At 39.4% G+C, this 25,006-nt stretch overlaps 1 protein-coding gene across 3 annotated transcripts in view; it reads right to left on the bottom strand.

Moving 5' to 3' along the window:
• The window catches only part of eda2r.L (ectodysplasin A2 receptor L homeolog), a 251,666-nt gene extending 230,013 nt beyond the window's left edge, over positions 1-21,653 (bottom strand). For 2 of the 3 annotated variants that reach the window (XM_018241095.2, XM_018241094.2), the window contains exon 1: positions 21,357-21,653. The gene's annotated coding sequence lies outside the window, so the exon portion shown is untranslated. Of the gene's footprint in view, positions 1-21,306; positions 21,328-21,356 lie in introns of those variants that run through there. The other variant, XM_018241096.2, reaches the window with a different exon arrangement.
• Between the last annotated feature and the right edge of the window lie 3,353 nt (positions 21,654-25,006).

Raw genomic sequence — 25,006 nt, 5'->3', positions numbered from 1 at the left:
GTGGCAGATTAAGGATATGTAGGGCCCCTAGCCTACTGCTGGGTCCAGATGCATGCAGATCCAGGCATGACTGCACATGAACTCTCTACACTGGGTCAGGTTTGGCATGCACAAGTGATGTCACTAGATCTGCATGCATCGGGGTGCACACATGCAAGCGTCTTGACTGACTTCTTCTCCCAGCAGGTGCACCCGACAGGACCCAGCAGGGCAAATAAAAATATATATTAAAACATACTATGAATAATAATTCGAAAAATCTAAATGGGCCACTGATCATACACACTGATCACCCTTAATCTATAGTCTAGGTGCCCAGTGTGATCAATGGCCCATTTAGAGCCTGTGCCTTAATCATCATCATCATCATTTATTTATATAGCGCTGTCAAGATACGCAGTGCTTCCCACACATTTATAAACAATATTACTATGGCCAAAAGAAGTCATTTATATGGTGCTGTATCAAATCCTTTTGCAAAATCCAAACGGATCACATTAACTGTAACCCCACTTTTCAACTTCTGACTTAAATCAAGTTTGTCAGGACATATACTTCATAAAGCCATGCTGATTATTACTTATAATACCATTCTCCAGAACATTATCTTGAAAGAGATCCCTTAACAAGCCTTCATATAACTTGCCCACCAAGTGTCAAACATACAAGCCTATAATTACCAGGCTGAGATTAGCTTTCCTTCAATATCCTCCAAGATGAAAGCCTGGGAAAATCAGAAATAAAACTAAACTAAGCTCTCTAAGTAGAGTGTTTTCTATCAGGCACTGGTGCAGGGCCACAACTAAGAGTAGGCAAAAGAGGCACATGCCTAGAGAGCAGCATCCCATTCAGCCATTCCCGTGCATGCTCTCATGGGGGGTGGGGTAGGTAAAGAGGCCGAACGGTCATCTAGGGCACTAGCCCAGTGCTGCACTAATAAATAATTTACATTCATTTTGAGTAAACGGTTATCTACTGTTCCTGTGTCAGCCACTGACATAAATGAGCTGAGCCACCTTTGTGCCTATGTATCTGATCTTGCTCCTCTATTATATACACTGAAGAAAAGAACTGATTAAGCACATTAAGGATACATAGCTTAAACTTATTCACATACAAAAAGAATTGGGGAGTTAGTCTTAGTCTGTGCCACAATCAGTTCCTCATTTTCTTAACTTCCTGATTGCTGTTTTACAACTCATGTTATAGTATTTATTTTCTTTAAAACAGGCTTCTGTCCCCTCTCACTTGTGGAGTTTAAATACTTTCCTTTTCGTTCTTTTTAACTTCCTTAAGGGCGAAATTTATGAAGATGCGTATTTAAATATGTATGAAACTCTTTCGTTACTGTTTGATTTTGTGTTTAAAAAATATCCATTGATTCATTATCAATCGAATTTGGATACTGCGTATGCGTATCATAGCGTATGCGTAGCATAGCGTATGTGTAGCATAGCGTATGCGTAGCATAGCGATGCCCATGTGTATCGAATGCAGTTTGCAGACCACGTGTTTTAGTAGCGTAAGTGGATAAATGACGATTATGCCCATGCGCAAACAGGTATAATAATACGCTTTTAGTTTTTTTAGATTTTTAGTTGTAGTGCAAATTTTTGTTTAGATTTTTAGTTGTAGCGTTTAGTTATATCGCAAATAAATCAGTGCCCCCCACAAAAAAATAAATGTGTTCCATTACTCAAGTTCTGAAATACGTGGAGATTGAATCAGATGGTAAGTTATTTGATGTGTACGGAGTTTGAGAGTTTACTTTTATCAATTAGAGATTTTGTGTGTTTTGTTACGTATTTTATTGCGAAAATTAAATACGCAACTTAATAAATTTCGCCCTAAGTCTGAATGACGCTACATTGTGGTCTTTAAAGCTCTTACATTTATTTCTACATTGAGAACAGTAATGATGTAAAATCTTTTTAAATGACAACCAATTGACAACCCCAGTCTAAAGGTCCCCATAGACGCGACGATTCTTCTTGCCTAACGACCGATTTTAGGGAAGCCCGACCAATCCTTCGAAATTATCGTGCGGTTAGTGGTATTCGAACGATTGTACATCTTACGATTTTTCGGCCGACATCTGTCGGGAAATTGATCGGCCAGGTCAAAAAATCTTTGTCGGTCCCAGTGCAATCTCTCTATGTTTGCAGGGCCAAGCAGGCAGCTCCCCTTTGTTTTCCTGGCAAATTGGTCTTTTTAGTTGATGGTAGATTCGTACGATCGTACGATCGTTCTGAGAAGATCGTGGTCTCACGATCAGGATCTGATCTTTTAAAAATCTCAACATCTATGGCCAGCTTAACAAATGAAAATTTAGAAATTTAGAGCCTTTGTTGCCCCAGTTGCTTTTTCCAACATACATTAAATAAGATAAAATTATGGTCATTATTGTTCAGGGGTTCTTATATGTGCATATGTACTTTATGTTCAGTATTTTTAAAAAATCTTTAGATTAATATAATATATGTAGTATATACTGTATCAAATAAAATGTCTGGCAATAGGGTAGTTTGCACCCACATTCAAAAATGCATGCATGCTTTGGGGTTAATTTACTAATACTGGGTAGAATAATAAAGACACATTTTGGTTGGTTTCTGCACTGGTGGGAACATCCCTTGTATTAGAAAGTTTTGCATTTATGCTTTGCAGTCTGTTTAAGGGAACACAATTAAAACTATAACACATTTGAATTTCCCTTTAAGAAAATTCCTTTCCTACAACTTTCATTTTACATAGCAGGTAATTACTATGGCAGCAGTTGTGTAGTTTTAGTATGGATATCTTCAGTTTGTTGGCACAGAGAGGGTTCCAAAAGGGAAAGCGAAACTGTTGAGTGACTGAGCTGTGTAAAATGTTTAAGCATTAATATTAACTTCACGATCTACTTACTGAGTGATATAATGCTGCAAATGACTGGCCAGGGAGGAGACCACTTGTGCTCAAATTAAGTTATATGCCTGAAATATTCTACTAAGTGTCATGGAAAAAAATATACCATGTCAAAAGATGTTGTAGAGAGGTGTGTTGATTATAAAAACACATAATGATATTCACGGCATGAAACAGAACGCAGATCCTTATGGCAAACTCCTCACATCACAAATATTTTATTTGTGGTACTGATAGGTTAATGTGTGTGTACCAGGAAAAATATGAGAGCAGCACAAAATCCCGCATAGGCTATAAATAATGTCTCATCAAGTTTCTCGCTAGGATTCCCTAAGTGCCAGGCTCCTCATCATGTTCCTTTCCAAGACAATAAATCTGTCGACATGGCTGGGACTTTGGGTTACTCGCTGGGATCAGAGCTGTATCAACTATCCCATACACAATCTTAAAACAGAGAAGGAAAACTATGTATAAATATTCTGGGGGGTGGGGTTTAGGAGGACGGACGGGAAGTAGGTGGAAAGCTGGAAAGGAAGAAGAAGGGTATCAAGGAAACACTGGAGTCAGAGTAAAGAAAGGAAGAACCGAGTTCAATAACTGTGTAGAGCACTAGCAAAGAACAGTATTTTGTGTAGTAACTGAAGTTTTGACATCTTGTTTAAGAGGAGGAAGAGAACTAGCGAGACAACACTTTGTGTAGCAAGCAGGCTTTGACTTCTGGTTTAAAGAGGAAGGACTAAGGTTTGTATAGTAAGTGAGCTTTAACTTCTAGTTTCAGAGTAGAAAAAGCACTAGCTAGGAGCAGCTCTTTGTGTAGTGAGTGGGCTTTGCCTTCTAGTTTCTAGATGAACTGTACTTTGTGTAATAGATGGCCTTTGAAAGAACATCACTAGCTAGGAACAATGCATTGTGTAGTAAGTTTTTATTAGTGTTTCTAGTGGAAGAGCAACACTAGATTGGAACAGCAGTTTGTGTAAGTGATCTTTGACTACTAGTTTGTAGAGAAGAAACCATGCTTTGTGCAGTAAGTAGGCTCTGACTTTTAGCTAGCTTTACTAGCTTTTAGAGTAGAAACAGCACTAGCTAGGAAAAGTATTTTGTGTAGTAAGTTGACTTTTTGATTTTTAGATTATAGGGTAAGAGCAGCACTAAATTGGTGTAGTAAGTGTGCTTTGACTTTGACAAGTTTGTAGAGGAGGTCTGTCAGACACAGACTTGGGGGAAGGTATGCCAGTTCAGTACAATGTAGAGCTGTGCCAATATTAGTATAGAATATTGTTTTAAATCAGGGTTTTAAGTTTAAATTAGTTATAATGCAAAATTAGAAAGCCAAAACATAAACAGAAATCTGGCTCATAGATTTAACATAAAATATTCAGCATTAGAAGAAATAAGAAGTCTCTCCTCCCTGTACTGGAATATCTATTTGGATGCTTGCCTTTACTTGGTTTTGGGTAATATTAATTTACCTGGTCCATAAGTTCCTCTGGAAACTTGAAAAGCAAAGTGAAATGTCAAAAACTCAAGGCAGGAATAATCATTTTCATCTCAAATGGAATAATAAAATAGAGAGTGTTTGTTGCATAAAATAATTTCAAAAATACCCCTCTGAAACTACAGCTCAAGTCCAGAATCTCCTGTACTCATTTCAGGAGATACAAATTATGGTATGCAAGTCCTTATAACCAACCAGTAGTTGAGTCAAGCTAAAAATAACACGAAGCACTGGACAGGCAACAAGCAATTCCAAATAGAAGGCCAGGGTCAAACCAGGTAATTAGATGAAGAAGATCAAGGGCAAAGCCCTATAGTATATTTAGCATGATTATCAACAGCAGCAAACTCCAAAAGCCTCCAGCTTATCACATGGACCAGAGTTTGAATCCTGATTAAGTCCTGACTCTTAAGCCCAACTGAAATACTTCTGAGAAAGAGGAAATATAAATATCTTGCATTTATCACATATATTTGACAATTTTTATAAACCCAAGGCCAGCATATTGTAATGCACAATTTCTTGAATAACTCAGTAGCTAGCCTTTTTAAATAATAAAATGAGTTTTCCACAGGCACTAAAACCGTATTAACACTTCCCACTATTGGTGGGAGAATAACCTGTTGGATTTATTTAATGTTTAAATGTTTTTTTGCAGACATGTAATGGAGATCCACATTACAGAAAACCCCACAGGTCCCAAGCATTCTGGAAAATAGATCCTATGCCAGCATTCGCTTGCCGCATACTTACTAAAGGCACCAGCAGGGTGCTAACTAGGTGGTCACAAGGAGGCTACTGTTCAACTGCTACCCTTGCCATTTGTTGTATGTACAAGTGAGGCAATTATCAACAAACCACTTCACTCTGCTACGTCCAGCCATACTGATCACAATGTGCATTGTACAAGTCTTTACATCTTTACTGTACTTGTGTCAACAATATTTTCTTCCTAACGTCTCAAGGTAGTAGTATGGTTTTGCTCCATGTTCTGGCATGACACATCCAGCCAAATGTGCTATATTATGGATTTTTTACAACTTGGAATACAATGGGAGGCAGTAATTGGCCTTTGTGTTCTTTTGTTGACTTTGGGGTATTTAGAATTACTCTTTCCAGTGGAAAATAATCTGCATTGTCTTTTAGCACCCTCAAGTTTACTACAAACTGGAGTTTTTATGCTTCTTTAATATGCATTGTGTGATTGTATGGCCAAAAGTAGAAATATATAGTATACATATTTAAATATGTAGAAATAATTTGGGGTAAATTATAATAGTTGCATCAATAAAACTTATTTGGATGCATAATGCAATATACAATGCCCCAATCTGTCATTGCCTGTTTGTCACACATGCAGGGTGATGTTATCCTAACCTGAAGACTTTGGATAAGTAGCCCGAGACACATCATAATTTGTTATGGGGAAAGTTCCACGGCTTATTCCAAAAAGCTCAGAGTAAAATGAAATATGATATGAACTATGCTTTTGGACATGTCTGTATAATGTGATAACTATTTATTATAAATAATGAGCAGCAAAAGCAGAATTTACTGGGATAAACCGAAAAAACGTTTAGCTTCCCCACAACTGTAGAGAAAATGATCACCCTCTATAAAAATAACTACAAAATGGGGCATCAATCATGACACAAAGGTGGTCCCCGATATCCATCCCCTCACCCCAACAGCTGTTGGGTCTGCTGTCTTTAGTCCAATTCACCTGTTATGAGTTATATTTTTACATGTTTGGTTTTTTTTCTTATGTTTTTTTCAGTAAATAGCTTGCACTGCTACTTGGTTTACAAAAAATCTTGACTTGTTTTGCCCTTAGAAAGAGAGAGATGCAGGTAAACAAGCATAGAACAGTTGTTGGACATCTTACGATAACACACACACAATCCCTCCCTTTTGATGCCGCTCTGGAAGTCTGACCTCAATGAAAGAAATGTGGACAAAAATTCTAGAGGCTTGACAATCTAAAGTGGGAAGGTATCGTGTGGAACAGCCTGAGCCAAAGTACTCAAGATTCTAGTCTCAGTAGGGCACTGATCTGACAGCCAGGCTTTTCAGAGGGCATTTTAACTACTGGGTACACATTCAGCATGCTGTTATTATAGCCACCGTCCTTTCCAAAATTTGGTTTATGTACAAGACATGGCAGCGAGATATATATATATATATATATATGTACAAAAACAAAAGGTCCTCTGCACTCAACCCATTATCAATATATTAAGGATATTGAAACATTTTGTGCCTTAAGCTACTACAACTGCCTTACCCTTTAAACAAAACAGGGATTGTGATATATATTTAAGGTATCGCTTCATTATACATTTTAGTCCCTTTATAAAATGTATAATGAAACAATAGAATTCTTAATGATTCAGATGCAAGTTGAGTGTTGCAACTGGCCACAACGGATGTGTTTTTAAAAATAAGTATTGAGCACAACTTTCCCGTGTTTGTTATAATTTATACAGGAGCAGTGGCCAGCTCCACGTTGTAGCTCCCACCCTTTCCAGTTAAAGTCAGATGATCCCACTGGTGGCCAATAAAAGCGCAACCAAGTTTGGGGCTTTACTTTGAAAGCAGCAAGATAATTACAGATAAAACTTAGTCCCTTTATACATTTTATAAAGGGACTAAGTTTTATCTGTAATTATCTTGCTGCTTTCAAAGTAAAGCCCCAAACTTGGTTGCTTCATTATACAAACTTGGTTGCTTCATTATACATTTTATAAAGGGACTAAGTTTTATCTGTAATTATCTTGCTGCTTTCAAAGTAAAGCCCCAAACTTGGTTGCGCTTTTATTGGCCACCAGTGGGATCATGAATCAGATGAAAATTGAGCATAGGACTGGCCAGATATGGGATGACTTTGACGTAGTTGGCCAGCTTAAATATATTGCAATATATGGACAAACAATCCCTGTTTTGTTTAAAGGGTAAGGCATTTTTGTAGCTTGTGTCACAAAATGTTTCAATGTCCTTAATATATTGATAATAGGTTGAGTGCAGAGGACTCTTGTATTTGCCGCTTGAATTTTGTGGTCACAACCTCATTGCACCCCACTTAATGTTTTTAAAAATAAGTGGCGAGCACAACTTTCCCTTGTTTGATAAAATAGTATATTCCACTCATAAGCAAGAAACAAACCTTTATGGTTGGGAAGAAGGGTTAGTGCTTTTAGGGAATTCAAGTTTATTCTGACAGCTGAATATGCAATAAAGCATGCAAAAAGCATCAGACAATCTAAAATAGAGGTAGAAAAGGTTATTGTAATGAGGAGTAAAATTAATCCTTTTTTTTTTAAATACATTTTGTAAATAGAAAAAAAATGAAGCAAGAAGGGGTGGGACTCTTATCAGAGGGAGGTCATAGGTTGGTGAGTGCAGGTAAAAAGCAGGGATTCTGAACTGTTGTTCATCTGTCTTCATAAATGAGGAACCAGCTAATGAAGGCTTCATTCTTTTATAGACCCAATCTTAAAAATATAGCTACCGATGCATAGGTACATAGACCGTGGATGTGATCTGTGAGATGGATCTGAGGAATTTTGTGGATAACAAGCAATGTAATACTAGCATACCTCCCAACTGTCCCTTTTTCGGAGGGACAGTCCCTCTTTTGACAGCTCAACCTGCAGTCCCTCATTTGTACTGGAAAGTCCCTCTTTTCTCTGCACTGAACAGCCAGAAAAAGAAACAAAGTTTCTCACTTTATTGGCTTTTAGCAGAGAGCCCAGAACACCTAACAGGTGCAAATAAGATACTTTGTAACAATTCTGAGACACAAAAACACAGTTTAGATAAGGAGAAATATTTTCAAACTTTCATAACCTGACAAATTTTGTAAAACAAACATGGTAATTAGGGGGTTTGGCCACAAAAAGTGGTGTGGTCAAAAAATTGCTGCGCTATGTGCGTAAAAAAAAAAATTTTGTCCCTCTTTTTACTTCCAAAGTGTTGGGAGGTATGTACTAGGCTGTGTAATTCAATGGCTACTAAAGCAAATAAACTACTGTTTTGCATACTTCCATACTTCTTCCAGTTAGAGCTGCAGTATTTCTGGTCATGATCTCTGAGGAAGCACACAGACCATCACTAAATGGTGGTTCAAGGCAAGAGATGTAAAAGGGCAATATTTTTTATGTTGCTCAAATATTCATTTTGGGGGTAAAGTTTTCCTCTAAGAAGGATATTACTGAGCTGGAGAGAGTGTAGAGACATTCAACTAAACTGGTTAGAGGGGTGGAAGATTTAAACTATGAGGGTTGGGGTCAGTTTCTCAGAAGAAAAGGTGCTTGTAAAGGGACATGATTACTCTATACAAGTACATAGGACATTATATACAGATCTTTATCATAGCAAAGATCACACCCTTTACACTAGAGGAACTTTCATATAAAGCAGCATAGGTTGTGAGGGGAGTGAGATTGTGGAATGTCATGTAGGGTGGCGTTGTGTTGACAGATTCTATTAATGCCTTTAAGAGGGGCTTGGACAATTTCTTGAACAAGAATTATATCCAAGGATATTGTGATCTTAAGATCTACAGTTAGTATAGGTACCAGTATATATGGTTTATATTTGTGAGTGCATAGATAGGTCTGTAGAAGTATGTATATGTACTGGGTTTCATTTGGAGGTGCAGAACTTGACTTTTCTAACCCACCTTAACTATGTAAAATATGCCCTTGCACAAATAAATTGTAGTATATAGAAAGGATTACATATTTATATAAAATAACAATGAATATAAACATCTATTTTTCCTAGCCATAACAGTACAAGTGTTAGCAGTCAATGATATGGTAGAAAGCTAGGTATGTGTATTGCTTACAAGCTCTTTTAGCACATTCTCACAATGTGCCTCAACATTCTTAGGATATTTTAGAGACTCTTTACCTAGCTATTCAGCAGAGCTGGGCCAAGCAGCTTTTGCCACCAAGGCAAGGATGTGAGTCTGTGCATACCCAAATGGATGGTGCAGGTTATCAGACTGTAGCACATGTGGGACATTGGGATATAGTATTGGGCTGGGCCTACTAGGGCCCACCAGAGAACCTGAAATCCAGAGATAAGTATCACAATAATTAGATGAGACGGTGGCAAATGTTTTAGATGTTATAAAGGATTATGGTGGAAATAAGAAGAGGCTGATTGAAATTGCTCCAGACTGAGGCCCACAAAGAGATCCTCTGGTACCAGGCAGATTAGTCACCTGGCTTCAAAATGGTTCTGTCCCAAACATGTACTTCTGCGGACTACCATGTTTGCAGTGAGAGGTCAGTAGGGTGCCAAATGAGTGGTTCCTCCACTCCATGGGACATTTGCTTTAGCCTAGGAATGAGTAAAAGGTAATGACATTGCTAAGCTACAGCACTGGTCAAGTAATCTAGTTTTGTCTGGCCATTTTTCCCTAGTCATGACGGCACATATATGCATATCCGGAACTAGGGGTAGGCAGAAGTGGCAGCTGCCTAGGGCGTAACGATGGGTGGGAGACTGAGCAGGTATCTGTTAAATCGTTTTGTGCCTACCCCTAGTCTGGGTTGTCATGCTCCCTCTGCCGCTCTCACCTCCCTCCCCCCGGCCCTGCATATATGCAATACATCTGTTGTACAAAGTCACCTGTGCTACTTCAGTTTCCGTGTGGTAGCTATTGCATGCAAGGACTTAAGACAGGGGTTTCTGTGTAACGCACACGTCACACACATCCTTTTATGGAATGAAGGCAAGTGTCTTATTTTAATTGAATGTATGTTGGAAACCTGCATGAGCCTGTTTTGGCAGATCCACACCCAACCTCTACCCACAGCCCAACCAAATATCCAACAACACACAAAACACACAAACGAACTACCAGCAGCAATGCCTGAAGTGACTCACTCATGGGATTGATTGCCCAGGAAACACAAAATCTTAATTTCTTTTCCCAAAATATTTGAATATTTGGCTGTCACTACTCCTGCAGCGTGTTGGCACCACCACCCACTTGGTCGGGAAATCAAGGTTTTTCCGCAAATAGCCGACACACAACAGAAACTGCTGCTTCTGCTGAATCCCCAGCCTATCCCAAAAAACATCAGTTTTGCTGCAAATAAACTTGCTATGATTCACCATAAGTCCTGTGTGAAACAGTACCCTGCTGACAGGACCATTTAATCTATGAATTGGACTGCACCCAGACATATCTATCCAGACAAAATATGAATGCCTACATGGAATAATTATTTCGACACACACACACAAACACATATTGTACATATACTTCCAAAACAATCACTATGGATTTAGTGTGTACGATGAACTGAATCCTTTGCGACACAGTCTTTTTAGAACGTGAAACTATATATTGTGGGAAAGATCAACTTTTTGACAGCTTTGAGCTACCATTTTTAAAGATTAAATTCTTATTTTACAGTGCTGGGTAAATTGAACTGACATAATCAGTGGGGAGTGAGAAATTGTAAACTTATATCTTAATACCCTAATGTAGCTAATGTCTCCTTTCTGTGATTTTGAGACATTATTGGATGCATTCATTATTTGGTCTTTGGGGACAGGGTGACCAGTTTTTTGCAGTGGTTTTGGTTGTTTACATTTATTTCTAAACTGGGCCTCTCCCAGCAAAAAGTAGGAAGAATTTTATGTGCCTTTTCATATTAGCTTACTGTGGCGGTTTTTGGAAGTTGACATCTAATGGTATTGACGGTGGAATAATTTTACTCTCTCTGGGTAGACTTGTAGAGGGTTTTGGAAAGGTTACACTGATCCAATTTTTTTTCACTTGCCCTAATAATCTGATCAAATGGGTGTCCTGTTTGGTGCAAACTCCATCCATGGGCCAAGGGTGAGCTTCACCCCTCAACCTCAGCAATATTGAACCAAATCCCAACATGATTGTCTCAATCTCATGTTGGACTATTAGTGGGCTCAGATCATAATGCCATACAAACAGCACTTGCATAGGCCCTTTATATGTGGCTTCAAACCTAGAGGAAGTTATGTTTTTTTTTGGAAACTGCAGACAGTTAATATGAAATTCTCCCCCATTGTGGCAAAAAATGTACATTGTAATTTTTCTCTGCAACATAAATGAGGTCCTTAATGAGATCACTGTATATCACAATGAAAGACAAAGTGTCCAGAAAATGTAAACCTTCAAAAATTATTCAGAGCAATATGTTTTTTTTAGTTTACAAGAAATTAATGTGTTTTTGATCTGCTAATAAAATGAATTTTGTAACAGAACAGTTTTTGTGGCTCAGCTTCCTGAGCAGAGAAACATCAGAACAGTGTTCTGCTTTTCCTTCTCCTGACTGGATCACAGTTGGAAAAGTGACCAAGGAGTGACATAACCCGGCTTCTACCGAGTACTAAAATCAGACTATTTTGCCATGCACAGGAAATACTTTAAGCTAAAAAATAGTGGGACACTTTATTTCTAGTGCCAATTTATTCTTCCTTTTGACGTACATACTATAGTCATCTATGATAGTCATCATCAGAAAGTCCAATAGGATAACACACTGTTGGCACTATTTTTTTATTTTAAGAAACATTTATTAAAACAGATACTAGTGTCAGAAACTAAAGCAATAGCAATGTTTTACCCAAAGTTTGAGCAATAATGTCCCCGGAGTAATTTAAGCGAACACACTAGCAGATGAATTTTAAAATGCATCAAGTATTCACCCACGAATGTATTGTCTCAGTATTTCAACAGGCTGGGGACTCTGGGAAGACTCATTTATCTGCATGAATATCTAGCTACAGCTAATCCAAAACTAAATACATTTCTGTATACTACTCAACAATTACTGTAAGTAAAACTAGGATTCACTTCTGTGATTACCTTTACCTTTACATGGCAATATATCACTGCTTACAGTAGGTCTCACGAGGAGCAATCTTAAAGCATTCTTTGGCAAGGTACTACAGAAATCAGTTATAGGTCTATAAAGACAGACCATAAAAGTCATTTTGCAGCATACAAAGGGTGAGACATCGAACTAAATCAAATAATAAAACAAAAAGCAGGTACTAAACTTGTTACCACATCGCAAACCTCTTAAACCATTTGCAGTATGAATAGGAAAACACTCTAGAGACTAAATTCTTTCTGAAAAGTAATCATTTCAATTCTGTGGCAAAGTAAGTAATTCAAAAATTGTACGTACAATGAGACATTATGAGTTAAGAAACAGCAGTCATCTCCTATATTGATAGAGACATATCCATGCTTTAGAGGAATGTGTAAATAGAACATTAAAACCTTTCACTTTTAATCTTCCCCCCCCCAACACCCCCTGTAACTAGAGTCCTGCACAGGTCCAATCAGGCAGACCCATGCCCAACCCAGACCCGCTGCCCAGAAACCCAACCCACACCTGCCACCCAGTATGTCCCCCTACCTAGAATCACTAGCTGACCCAAACTTCCCAAACTTCAAGTAAACTTCAAGTATCAAGGGGCCTTTTACCCTAAGCCATATGTGTAGCGAGGAAGATTTGAGTTGCACAGAACCATTTTTCTTTGACTTTTCATTACCCGACCCAGTTATGTCATTCCCCAGAGCCTCCCTTTGCTTACGTAAGGAGAACTCAAAAACTTCCCAAGGTCTTTTTCTATGCAGATAAAAATCCAGGTCCCAGAAGTGCCTATGCATTTAATGCAATAACAATAAACCAATTACAGCAGCAATATTTAAGGCATCCTACTATTGAGCCAAGCTTGAGATTAGATAATATTTCATATTAATCAGAATGCAATATTAGTTAACCAGACACCAAGTGAGTTTGGAAGTGTTTGCCACTCCCTAAACTCCCTAATGGCTTAGACATAGGGAAACAAAGCTGATTTTAATGCATTTACCTTTTAATCAACACGTTATGACGAAGCTCATAAGTTTGGGTTTCATATTCATCAAGAAGACTACACATAAGAAACCCACAGGTTGAGTTGAAGTTAACTTTAATACAGTTTTGTGTTTCCTTTTTAAATGAATTACTGTAGCTTAAGAACTTGAAAAGTATTGGAAACCTTTAAATAGGGACAGAAATGATTTCTAGACAAATAATTGTGTATGTCGGTGAAGACTGTTGTTTAAGGATCCTTTGGAAAGGTTGTAATTGACAATGTTACTACTGGGGCAAGTGTTTAATAGAATACAATTTGCAATGTTAACTTGAGGACACTGAATTTAATTTCAAGAAAATCTTTCTGCAGTTTCCAATAAGATGGAAGAGCTCATTCTTCATCAAGAAGGTGGTAGTGTGGTAGTGGTAGTCTCCAGGAGCTTGGAATGTGCAGCATTAATGAGTATTATCTGCAACTTAATGACCTTTAGTAAACAGACACCTAAGTACTAATATACAGGTATTGTGAGACCCTAGCCACAGCACAGTTTGAGCACAGAAATGGAGTCTGACACCACCTTTAAGAGTTCAATGCAGCTTGACTGGCTTTTATTAGGAACAAATCAATCCAATTCAGCATACTTGCATCACCTAGGATTAGCAGTCCCAATTCAACACCCACATTGGTGATCACAGAAATACAATATATCCAACAATTACAGCCTTGAAGATCACACACCCCCCCCCCTCCTTCCAGCATATGCTGGTGTCCACTGGCAACCCACCCTCCTCTAGCACAAGGAGGTCTCCAGGGGGGGTTTCCTGACCCACACCCGACCCTAACCCGCCCTGCTGCAGCCCGCGCCCGCCCGCACCCGCGCTTCCGGGGTCCTTTTATAGACCTGCCAATGACGTCACAAAAGGGGCGTGGCGAGCAGACGCAAAGCTATAAAACCGAAACCCCGATGCCGTCATTTGAAGGTGGTTCCGTGGGTATTGGGTCAGCCCGCACATCACTATAGCCCACCCTGCTTTTCTCCATTCACTCCAGGGACCAATTTATCAGGCGGCTCCTGAGCCGATGCACCTTCTTTTTGGGGTAAGCTGGGAGATACATTTAGTACATTTATATTGTCTGGGATATAGTCTCTAAGGGGAACATTTTTTAAGGTTAATAAGGAATTGTTATTTACTGCTGGTAGCCAACAGCATTTTTTTCTTTGTTCCCTCTGCCTGCTAAATAAGGGGGAGGAGTTAATCGGGTAAATTCTGACCAGGCTTTGTGTTCTTTGGTTTGAAACCTCAATAAGTTTGTGACTACACAGCGAGTGTGGGAGCTGCTAAGCAAGTGTTGCATGTGAATTAAGTGTTAAGCAGCATTAAAAACCTTTAAGGCATTTAAAACCAAAAAGATGTTTTTGAGGCATTGCACTTGGGAGACTTTTAGTACCCAGTGAAAATATGAGTGCAAGTGGTTTTGCTGGTATTACTCAGTGTGTGTCTTTTTACATATATGTGGTGTTGGAGTAGCAGTTACATGCAGTATTTACATGTGAGAGATGTCGGTGGGTTTTCATCTTGGAATCTGAACTGCAGATTCTAAGGGGGGAACTTGCAGCACTGAGGGCAGCTGCAAACTAGGGGGAGAAAGGAGGCTCACAAGGGCAACCACTGGCAGGGGCCTGTGTAGTGCGGGTGGAGAAGGGGCAGTGGAGGGTAAAAAGGGAGATAGGTTTGTGACAGTCAGGAGGGGAAGTAGGGAACAGAAGGGCAGGGGGGCTGGTCCACAGCAACAGATTCACCATTTAGGCTTAAGATGCAAGGGAGGACAGCTCTGGTGTGTATGCAGCAGGCTGATTCTCAGAGCACCCTGGGAGGCAGTGGCTCTAATACAGGTGGTGGGGGGAGTGCAAAGAAGGAAAGGCAGGTTCTACTTATAGGGGATTCTTAGAAAGGTGGATAATCTGCCGCAATTACCCTTCATGTCTGCAGCTTGCCTGGTGCTAGGGTTCAGCATATGGTGGAATGAGTGGACAGATGATTGGGAGGGGCTGGGGAAGACCCGGCGTTCTTGGTACACATAGGTACCAATGACAAAGTTAGAGGAGGTGGTAAAATCCTCAAGAAAGATTTAAAAAAGAACTAAGCTTAGGGCACGGACTTCCAAGGCAATTTTCTCAGATATTACCTGTGCCACGTGCAACGTTAAGAAGACAGAGGGAGCTTAGGGAGATTGATGCATGGCTGAGAGATTGATGTAGGGAGGAGGGTTTTGGGTTTTTCGGAGAGCTGGGCAGATTTCTTAATCGGCTCTTTGCTAGGGATGGGCTGCACCTCAATGATGACGGCACAGCTGTTTAGGGGGAAAAGATGGCTTGAGGGTTGGAGGAAATTTTAAACTAGGCATGGGATGGAGGATTCAGTAAAGGATTCCATGGAAGACAGGTTAGATGAGGAAGCGGGCAAAGGAAGGGAAAATGGGGAGGAGATTTGGGGGTACTGTTAAGGTGAGGGAGGACCACATGCCATATGTTTATTATGGTACCAGTATTAAATGTATATTTGCAAATGCAAGGAGTCTGACTGGTAAAATGGGAGAGCTGGAGGTGCTGGTGATGTGATTGGTGTGTCCGAAACATGGCTGAATGAGTTACATGACTGGGCAGTTAATATCAGTGGCTATACTTTGTTTTGGAGGGACAGAGGCAATAGAAAAGGAGGAGGGGCAGGTACCGTAAGTGGCAAATGAGATTCAATGTTATTAAATGTAAAGACATGCACCTGGGATGTGAAAATATCCAAGCTACTTATACCCTTAATGGTACTGCACTAGGCAAATCCATAATGGAAAAGGACCTTGGAGTCTTTGTAGATGATAAACTTGGCTGTAGCAAGCAATGCATTCAGTAGCATCAAGGGCAAGTAAGGTATTGAGTTGTATTAAAAGCGGCATAGATTCATGAGAGGAGGGGGTCATTCTTCCACTGTATAGAGCACTGGTAAGGCCCCATCTAGAATATGCTGTACAGTTTTGGTCTCACTCAAACAGGATGTTATTGTATTAGAGAGGGTACAGAGAAGGGCAACTAAGCTGGTGAAAGGTATGGAAAGTCTTAGCTTTGAGGAAAGACTGGCCAAATTGGGGATGTTCACACTGGAGAAGAGGCGCTTAAGGGGTGATATGATAACTATGTATAAATATATAAGGGGATCCTATAATAATCTTTCTAATGCTTTATTTACCAGTAGGTCTTTCCAGCTGATGGAAGGTCACCCATTTCAATTAGAAGAAAGGAGGTTCCACCTAAATATTCGGAAGGGGTTTTTTACAGTGAGAGCTGTGAAGGGAAAGGGAATTCTCTCCCTGAATCAGTTGTACAGGCTGATACATTAGATAGCTTTGAGAAGGTGTTTGATCGCTTTTTACAGGGTTATGAAAGATAGATCATAGTAAAAGTTGATCCAGGGACTAGTTCGATTTTTGGATTTTGGAGTCCCCCTCTGAGGCAAATTTGAAAGGCTTCAAATTGGCTTTTTTTGCCTTTCTCTGGATCAACTAGCAGTTAGGAAGGTTAAAATAGTTGAAAGGTTGAACTTTATGGACGTGTGTCTTTTTTCAACCTAACTTACATCTTTCATTATGGAAATGCCATCTACCATAGACTCCATTTAATTCAAATAATCCAAACTTTAAAAAAATTATTAGCTCTTCTCTGTAATTATAAAACAGTATCTTGTACTTAATCCAAACTAAGATATAATTAATCCTTATTGGAAGCAAAACAGGCCTGTTGCGTTTATTTAATGTTTATATGATTTTCTAGTAGACTTAAGGCATGGAGATGCAAATTACTGCAAGATCTGTTATCCGGAAATCACCAGGTTCCAGGCATTCTGGATAACAGGTCCCTTACCTGTAGTAATAAACTCCAATTTTTAGTGCCTTTTTTTAAACCTTTTCAATGTCCCTAATTTTGTAGCATAACATAAGCACCAAACAGAAAATTAATACTGCACATTTTCCACCTATTAATTCACTGGACACTTTGCATAGGATTAGATCATCAAGCTTGCTCCATTCTTGCCAAACTTTTTTTATTCTTTCCAATATGAGTATGAAAACAGTTTTAAAAGGAGTCAAATTACTTTGGGTAATATATTTTAATAGGTATTTCTACAGCACAGGGGACTCCTTACTTAAAAGATATTTGCGAAAATTCTGATTATCTTAAAATAGGTCTACAGTAAAAAAAGTATTTTGAGCAAACTTGAAATTAAGTTTATCCTCCAGGTTCTAAAATTATATGTTATTAAAACATATTATATGCTAGAATTGCTATTGCTGTCCATGGCAGCACTCATTTTTAGCTAGGTGTAAACCAAATGCATTAATCTATCAGGAGCTAAAAGGACAATATAAACAAGCAGGAAAATACAAGTTGTAATTAAATTTGTTTTGCTGTGTTGAGCATATAGTATTTAATCATTAAAAATACATTGGAACTGATTTTGTGCCCAAACTGGTTCTGAATCTGTACTGGATAGAAAAATGTCAACAGTTGAAAAGAGCATTTCACAAATGCCTCGGCACCAGTCACTGGTTGGTATCTGTATCTGTTGTATGAGGCAGCAGATCCTATGTTGAGCTTCCCCACCCTACACTTATGCCTCGTATGCTCAAGAAAAGTTAGGGACACACAACATCACTAAAAGATTAATTTGTGGTTCAAAATCCAACTCACTTACCCGGGCTATTTATTGCAACTAGTAAAGTTGTCTCAGTTGAATTTTTTTATATTTTCTCAAAGCAAAAACATCCATAGGAATGCCATCACTGACATCATGTGATTTATTTTTCACTTTTTTTATGTGCATACAGAGTATCAAAAAAAAAAAACAACTATTATAGATGGTGCAGAATTTCTTAGGGCAAATCAGCCCTATTTGCGCATTATTAAAAATACATATTAGTATGTATTTGTATCTATACATATCTAGTTGTTATTGTACCTCCCTACAGTGTCTCAAACTTGGAGCAGAGTCCACAAAGCCACTTAATCTTTCAGAAGATTCCATTGGGGTTGCCACCGGTCTGCCTTTAACCCAGACAGCACGGTTTTTGGAAGGGCTGCCTGGGTGAAAAGTGGCTGTCCAGTGGCAACCCTAGGTTACATGGTGGTCATCTGGGACCACCTGTAGGGCAGAGTATTGAGAAATGAGGGTTTATGCACACCTCCCAACATTTGAAAAATTTAGTTAGAAAGGCAAATTTAAAAAGTTTGGCAGGTTATGAAAGTTTGACCACATTTCTGGGAGTTTAGTGCAATGCTTTATGTGTTATAATAGTTTTGCTAATGAAAGTGAATTGCCCTTTTAGCTGCTCAGTTCTCCCAAGAGACCTGCTTAACTTAAATAGTTACAATTGTATCTTTGCTTCTCATGTTAAAAAGGTATCTAAGTGCATCTGCTGACTGTTCTGGGCTCTATGCCAAAAAAGCCTCTTATTTTAATTAAGTTTCATAAACTTTGTATATGTTTTCTCAAGTCAGTGCAGGAGATCAAAGAGAAAGTCAGGATATTTCAGGAAGAAACCCGGAACTGCGGGCTGAGCTGGTAGGAAACGGGACAGTTGGGAGGTATGGGTTTATGTGATGCTTTGAGGCATGCCAAAAGTTTCTCTAATTTTGGCAAGGAAAATAAATAGAAAAGGTTTTAAGGACAAAGAAAACTAAAGCCATCGGCAGCCACATTTTTTTAGTGACATCCAAGTGAGTAAAAATGCTAACCTTTCGGTTGGTGCACCTGTTTCACAAGAAACAAATTGGCTTGGGGTACTTGGGTGGGGGCCTAAACCTGTGCAAGAAATACCCCAGCTAAATACCCAGACCAGTTTGGATTTTTATTGGTGGAAGAGCAACACCAGTCTGAGGCAAAAGTGATTTTCGGTTTCTTTGTCTCCAAAGAAGGTTTATTAAGGGTCCACAAAACTAAGCCACTGTCCTGATTACCCTTTATAGCAGAGAGTAGCATATACAAACTGTAACACCCCACCAAAATCCCCATTAACTCCTATAAACTTAATTCCAGTTTGGCAATACCGTTTACAATGTGTGATTATGTCACCAGTGTTGGCTCCGTACCTCTAAAACTCCTGACCTTCTTCTTACCTTAAATTTTTTTACAAAAAAAGTAATTTCCTGTTTCAAGGAATTTCTTGCAAATCAGACCAACTACATTGCATTTATATCACATCATAAAAATGCAGTCTGTCATGTGATGTCATCATATCTCATCTACTGGCTGTGGATTTAGACTTATAGAACCCGAGTTATGGATTATATGAGCTAAAGCAGAAATAGCTGCAGAGAAAAAATGTTATATTTTGTGTGAACAAACCCTTGTAACCTGTATAATGTACAGGTACTGGATCTGTTATCCAGAAACCCATTATCCAGAAAGCTCCGAATTTTGGAATGGCCTTCTCCCTTAGACTTCATCTTATTCAAATAATTGTTTAAAATGATTTCCTTTTTCTCTGTAATAATACAACATTACCTTGTACTTGATCCCAACTAAGATATAATTAATCCTTATTGGAAGCTAAACCAGCCTATTGGGTTTATTTAATGTTTACATGATATTCTAGTAGACTAAGTGTAGAACTCCACAGGCGATTTTAAGTGCGATAGCTTCCGTTCCGACGTGCTGAGATGAATTGCAGGCGTCACGTCAGATGCTATCGCACTTAAAATCGCCCGTGGAGTTCTACCCTTAAAGGAGAAGGAAAGGTCTTCTAACTTGGAGGTGCCAAAAGTTAGGCACCCCTATTTATTTACCTGAAACCTCGGGCCAGTGCCCCTATCAGCAGAAAATTGCACTGGCCCATGGTTCTTCCCAGGGCTGGAACTAGGGGTAGGCAGAAGAGGCACGTGCCTAGGGCGCAAAGGCAGAGGGGCGCCAGGCACGTACCTCTTTACACCTTCCGCTAGTTCGGAACTTGCGGCATCTGTTCTCTCGAGTGTGCGTTCTTTGGCACATGCGCACTCTTGCTTCACCGTCTCTGGCGATGTCTTCTGCGCATGTGCACTCACGCTTCCTTCTTCTGTGCAGGCGCGAGGCCAAGTCAACTTGGCCCGGCAATGGTTCTTCCATAGAGCACCATGGATCGATCGGCTTCTGGTTTCGTTCTACTGCACATGCGTCTGCCCCAGGAAATTTGAGGATAGAAAAATCCGGAAGATGATCGCTGGAAGTTTTCTTCTCATCAGAGCACCAGCCTCGGCGGGGTCGGACTGGAGCCTTGGGGGCCCACCGGGGCTGCAAAAGGAAGTCCCCAAGGGCCCCCTCCTGACCTCCAATTCCTGTCCTCGGCACGGGCAAATGCTTAAGTGCCGCTGCGGCACAGGATTTGGACTTTTGATCATTATCCAGGAAACCTATTATCCAGAAAGTTCCAGATTACTGGAAGGCCATCTCCCATATCCAGACCTGGGGTTTTCTGGATAACAGATCTTTCTGTAATTTGGATCTGCATACTTTAAGTCTGCTAGAAAATCATGCAAAAAGGAAATCATTTTTGAAAATCTGGATTATTTGGATAAAATGGAGTCTATGGGAGATGGCCTTTCCAATAATTTGGAGTTATCTGGATAACAAGTTTCCAGATAACGGATCTCATACCTGTAATCAAATTTTTAAATATTATGTTATTTTTCTCTGTAATAAGAAAACATTACCTTATACTTGTTCCCAACTAAGATATAATTAATCTTTATCATTTTAAATATTTAAATGATTTTTTAGTAGACAAGGTATGGAGATCCAAATTACAGAAAGATCCCATATTTGGAAAACCCCAGGTCCCAAGCATTCTAAATAACAGGTCCCACACCTGTACCACCTTTAGTCTGTCATACAGTAAATAATAAAATCTTTGGAATAAGTGTCTATTGTTTAGTATATTGCATACAATCTCTCTATGATCTCATACACCAAGGCAAGCAATATAAAATAGATACTAAACAGAATACTCACAGACATGTGGTTGCACAACTCATCAGAATACATTTTTATCCAGGAATTACCTGCTGAATGGTATTTGCATTCTTTGGAAGCTCCCAGCTCACTCTCTCTTCACTCTGGCAAATTGGAGATTGTGTAGTACTTTAGCACATGGCCAACTATGGAAGCCTGCAGTGGACATTAAACCATCCTAGGGCAATTTCAACATAGGAGGAGGTTAAATCAGAGATAATGCAAGGTTTTATCACATAAAACCATTATTCGTAATTAACATCAATGCTAAATAACCCCATCATTGGGGTGATAACGATCCACTCAGGGAATTTTTGAGTTATTTCATATTACTATGTAGACTGGATCTTTATTACCCGGATGACATGGGGTTAGTTAATGTCTCTGCTCACAGCTTAAGCACATTGCCTACAGCTGCCAAATGAGTGTTCATGTTGTGTTATTAGTTCCTCAGATCCGATTCTGGGTTTAGTTTGCTCTCTGTTTAGGTTTCAAAGAAGTATAGGGAAATTCATTAGAATAAACTGAATGAGGGGCTTCTTCTCCTGTTTTGCCTTCGCTCATTCAGTTAGGAAACATATTTATTCCCCTGCCTAAAGTACAGTAAAGAGTGCTAATATGTGCAAAAGTACTCATTCTCAAAGCACTAGTGGCAGGGCCTTATGAGCTCTTTGCACCCTGCAGTGGATTGAAAAGCTGGGGAGAGATGCAGAGTGCACAGGACAGACAATAAGGACAAGGTTCCATAATGCGATGCACCCACTGGCTCGCTCTAAATTGCACATCGCCATTTCTGAATGGGGACAGGTAGTTGGCAGGAGGACGACCCCCTAATAGTTTAACATTTAATGGTAAGCACAACTTTGGGAGAGGGACATACTTTAATACCTACCTCCACCCCTTATGACTACACCAATACAGAACGCAGCCAGTACTGTTATAATGGAACACAAATCTCTGTACTTCATTGTGGAGTGGACCCCAATAGTGTATCAACAATGAAAACAAATTGATGTTCTATAGATTGGCTACCGTCCTTCATGGACAGATGTGACAATGTGAAAAGGCAGCTCTGGAAAAATAAAAACTAAAAAGGCTCAAGATAGACGCACTGATAAATCAAACAGCCATGTCAAGACCACCAAGATGGTGCGGAGGTGGTTAGTACAGCATTGGAAGTGTATAACCGAATCTGATTTTCTAAAGAGCTTATGCATGAACACCCCTGAAAAAATATTTAAAGATGACAGATGTTTTCATTCCAACAGGTTACCCTGAGGCTCAGACCAAGCACAAATGCACTGCACAGAACACTTAAAAAAGTATATGAAGGAAATTCCAGAGTGTGGCTTTTGTCGCAAATAACCTGTGATTGTAGGCACAATGCAACATTTACGCACTAGTTTTTATTGTGCCATTGGTGCCCTCAGTATATGGAACTAGGTAGGCTTATGTTTTAAGATCTGCCCTGCGGTTGTGACAATGGGATCCAATCAAGGGAAATAGTGTAGCTTAGGTTTTTCCTTTTATTTTAACAGTGTGAGCTGGACCACTGTGCTGAGATCAGTCCTGGATGATACAGCTCTTTATTTATTGCTGTGCATTTGAGGTCAGTTCCTGCCTGCAGGATGTCTAGACTAATTCTTTGCTCCCTGATGAGGGTCGGGCCCACTGGGTTTTTTCCTGGTGTCCCGCTGGGCCAGTCCGACCCTGTTCCTTCTGCTCAAGCTAATGAGGGTCATACCATACCATTTCTGGAGCATCCATGGAGGATGATTTCGACCTTTTTTTTTACCCATGAGCCATATTGAAATGTTAAAAGAGTTGGGAAGCAACGCAAACATCTAAAAAGTCCCTTGCAATGCAAAATAAGGACTGTGGTTGGGTATTTGATAGCCCCTATGTGGATTGGCAGCCTACAGGAGTTTGGCAGTACACCTGTTTTTATGGAACCAAAGCTTGCCTCCAAGCCTGAAATGCAAAAATAATCAACTGCTTTGAGGCCACTGAGAGCAACATTCAAGGGGTTGGTGAGCAATCTGTTGTTTGAGATCCACATGTTGGGGATCACTGCTCTTGAATGAGGACCTTTTAGCTATTTAAAAGTCACATTAGGTGATTTTCAACATATCTCTACCAGCTGAAGAGCTCTAGTAATTGCTACTTGTGGCTTATATAGGTAATAGGTGAAAGTGCAAGTGTGTATGCTGGTGAGTTGATGGTATTGAGCTTAATTCTTGTGCATCACAAAGCACAGATTATATATTCACAAGCACATTTAATTTTGCATCTCTAATGGGTTCTAATTTTAAAGCGTCAAAAGTATTTTTAGTAGGCTCAGGTACCCAAGAGTTTACTGTGAAGTTGTGTGGCAGCAGTTAGTTATGATAGTCCCAGATCCAAATTCATTACAAGATATACATTTGTTTGCATGTGGTTGACTAAGGTCATTGATTGTTTTCATAGACCTGCAACATGTTAACTATCTCTCCTGGGAGTAATGGGTTTAGTACTGACGTAAATAACAGAATAGGATACCCTTGGCATGCTACGCTACACAGATATACTGTAGAAACAGGAACATCCAAAAATGAACAATGTATTCTATGTTAACCTTGCTGTAGTTTGTTCTGTATAGCCTGTATTAGTGCTTCTCTGCTTTGTTTCAAATAATACTTGTATGGCCACTCATCAGATTTCAAAAGTCCTTGTAGAACAGGTGCATTAATGGGCAGATCTGCTGAGATGCATTCAACATGAGCAAGGTCATATTTCAGGGGGATTACTATCTTTCTGGTGCTGGGGATTTATATTACAGATGTCCAGGTAATGTTGATACACATGTGTAATGAACTTTGTTGTGGGGGGGGGCGTATTATAATGAGGTAATCAAACCTTTCCATATCTAGGATCTACTGTGATATTCCCAATAATTGAAGAGCAGTGAGTTTATGTATTCAGTAGCTACAGAGGGTTTGCATGCTCTGCAACCTCAAATAAGTTAATGCTACATGGAAATGCAAGTGCACGCTATGATTTCATGTTTTCTATTAGCAAATTTTAGGGGATGCTGTGTTCCTACCTATGACACTTCATTAGTATCCTGCTTCAATGGGCTGTAGATGCATCCACAATGATAAAAGAGCATGGGTACACCTAAAATTCATTTTAGAAGATTTTATTGAAAAACAAACATCAGGCACAAATCTACTTCCCAACAACAAAAAGGATGGAGGCATTACCATGAAATTGGCACTGTACAGTGTATATACTACCATGTGTTATGGAGGCATTATATATGAAGTTGGCACTGTATTTATTCTGCCATGTGCTCTGGGGTCAGCATATATGAAACTGACGTATTTATCCTGACATGTGTTCTAGGGCCCTATATATATGAAACTAACACTGTATTTATCCTGCCATGTGTTCTGGGGCACCATATATGAAACTGTCATTGTTTTTTTCCTGGCATGTGTTCTGGAGGCACTATATATGAAACTGCCACTGTTTTTATCCTGCCATGTGTTCTGGGGGCACTGTATATGAAACTGACATTGTATTTATCCTGCCATGTGTTCTGGGGGCACTATATATGAAACTGATGCTGTATTTATCCTGCCATGTGTTCTGGGGGCACTATATATGAAACTGATGCTGTATTTATCCTGCCATGTGTTCTGGGGGCACTATATATGAA

The sequence above is a fragment of the Xenopus laevis genome, chromosome 8L, assembly GCF_017654675.1.
Source record: "Xenopus laevis strain J_2021 chromosome 8L, Xenopus_laevis_v10.1, whole genome shotgun sequence".
Lineage (NCBI taxonomy): Eukaryota > Metazoa > Chordata > Amphibia > Anura > Pipidae > Xenopus > Xenopus laevis.
The sequence above is the reverse complement of the archived record's forward strand: the minus strand, read 5'-3'. Positions and strand labels throughout refer to the sequence as shown.